The sequence below is a fragment of the Trachymyrmex cornetzi genome, unplaced genomic scaffold, assembly GCF_001594075.2.
Source record: "Trachymyrmex cornetzi isolate Tcor2-1 unplaced genomic scaffold, Tcor1.1 scaffold67, whole genome shotgun sequence".
Classification (NCBI taxonomy): domain Eukaryota; kingdom Metazoa; phylum Arthropoda; class Insecta; order Hymenoptera; family Formicidae; genus Trachymyrmex; species Trachymyrmex cornetzi.
Genome location: NW_017299992.1, coordinates 824,143 through 826,594, shown reverse-complemented (window position 1 = coordinate 826,594; position 2,452 = coordinate 824,143). Strand labels below are relative to the sequence as shown.

Sequence of the window (2,452 nt, the reverse complement as noted above, 5' to 3'; positions counted from 1 at the left end):
GTACCACCAGTTGTCAAAAGTATTCGCGAAACGTCTATCATGCTTGCCTTGTAAAATCCAATCGAAACTTGATCGAAATGGACGGGATGGTTACATTCAGAGAAAAAGACATAGTTATAGTGGCTACTATAAAGGTCACAACAATGCAGAAAGATTGATTTCACTGAAATAATTAAAAATTTAGCTACATACAGATCCGAAAATTTGTTGAATCGTCAAAAATAATTATGAAGTAATATTTTTCGTCTGTAAAATTATTTACAGATTTTACGATACTTATTAGCATCAGATTATGAATATCTACGAGATTCAATATTATTTAATTGCTTGTCAATGTAATTTGTGATAATACTACTCTAGTTCTTAGAATAGCGTTTTAAGACTAAACCTTAAATTTGGCGCGTAGTTTGCAGAATTGGATATAAACCAGGGGACTCCGCACAAATCTTACGGAAAATGAATCCCAGTCGAATTGGTGGAAATTTTACTATAATGTAGACCATGACGTCCTGATCACAAGTCCTCGTAAAGTAGGAGGTCCAAAAATGGACAGTTTTCGAGATATTGAATGTCAAATATTAGAAATATTGCTAAACTCCAACATTTTATTTCCAATATCTTGAAAAAACTGTCCATTTTTGGATCTCGTACTCATAAGGACTTTTTGATCAGGACACCATGATCTATATTATAATAAAATCTCAACCAATTCGACTGAGATCCATTTTCCGTAAGATTTATGCGGGGTCCTTTAAATCGAATTATTTAAGCACTAAATATCCAGCATTTAATGCTTTGATTTCCTAATTGTTGTGTATCATGTTATGGTCTTAAAAGATATTTTATTTAAAAATAATTATAAATAAAACTCAAGTACGCGATGAGCAATTTTGCAAAAAAATTTTGATAACAAACAACTTTAGCTTCCTACATAATTATTTTGATATTTCAACAAAATTATTTTTAAATCTGTATTTACCTACATTTTTAGATACTTTAGCAAAACTGTTCTTCCCATGTAAGCAAATTTTATATGTAGAATTAATACATAATTAATGTACATTAATTTATTCAATTATGTGTATATATTAATTCTATATATAAAACTTGTATATATTTATCACCTTTATAATTTTTTGCTATTACTATGTTTTTTTCTGAGTGAGGGTACAGGTCACTTTAAGGATCACAATCCATGTACAAATGAAAAAAAAAATCAATCCACATTCTATTATATGTGAAGGACAGCATTAAATAAATAAATACTTCGCTCCTTCATAAGTGGAGAAAAAAAAACATCATGTCTTACAAATGTCATAAAAGATATATCAAAATACCCGAATGCTATCTGATTCAATCACAATGCATCAGCTTACAAGTTGTATATCAGCAGATAGCGACACGAAAATTAATCGTCATCGTTTGCTCTACCATTCATCCGAGGAAGGAAGTGGCCGTTTAAAAAAGAGAAAAGATAAATTACAAAGATCAATCGTAAGGATTAGAAAGAAGAAAGGCTCGCCCTCTCGATTACCCGTGCCCTATCATCACACCTGTCCGCAACCCGTCCCGTCTTTCTGACCGTATAAAAAAAAAGACATTCCGCCTCCCACGATTGATCAAGGGGAAGGGGGTCGAATCACCCGGATGCTGCCGGTCGGCGATCTCGAGGGGTACCAACGCGCTCGAGTAGGTGGGCGGGTAGTCGAATAGAACATGGTATATCGCAGGTAAAAGGACGCAAGGCGACGCAAGGCGACGCAAGGCGACGCTCCGCGACGCGATCGCGAGTGGGAGAGGAAAAGGCGGCGGTGCGGCGAGTTTAGTTCGCGCGTCGTACCGAGGTCGTCGAGGGGGGCTCCGTCGTCGCAGGTGAAACGCTCTCTCAGGAGAACGGACTCAGTCGTGGCCGCGCGATCGCGCTTAGACGATATTTACCTGCCTGCGCGCGGAGATCCCGGCAGGAGCGTATATCGTCCGCACGCATTCCGCAGTTCCCCCGAGAGCCCCCCTCGGAAGTGGGTCCAAAGGCCCCGCGTACGCACGCACGCACGCACGCAACACGGCGAATACGCCTACGAGGTAGGAGAACCCGCGTGTTATTTTTCCTTCCTCAGGAATATAAAACGTTCATCAACGGACACACGCTGGACGAATCGCGACTCGGAGGAAGTCCGTCGGACATGAAACGCGCAAAACGCATTTCCTGTCGAAAATTATTATAGTTTACTGAGATACGGATTTGATCCTCCGATCTCGCGAGTTTCCTCCAGCAGTGACCGGTCAACTCTTCGTACGACTTATGGTAACGTGGAGATGGAAAGCTAGGAATTCCATGGATGATGGAAATCAATTCTATTCGATTTCGTTTCCGCAATTCGATTTACGAGAATCTTGGCGAACGCTCCTGCGTGACCGGTTCGCGGTTGAATTTTTTTTTTTCCCCCCCCCC

General features: G+C 39.9%; 1 protein-coding gene across 1 annotated transcript in view; it reads left to right on the top strand.

Moving 5' to 3' along the window:
- Positions 1 to 1,797: 1,797 nt before the first annotated feature.
- Positions 1,798 to 2,452, top strand: part of pot (zona pellucida domain protein papillote) — a 35,567-nt gene continuing 34,912 nt past the window's right edge. The window contains exon 1 of the mRNA XM_018517071.1: positions 1,798 to 2,082. The gene's annotated coding sequence lies outside the window, so the exon portion shown is untranslated. The remainder of the gene's footprint in view (positions 2,083 to 2,452) is intronic.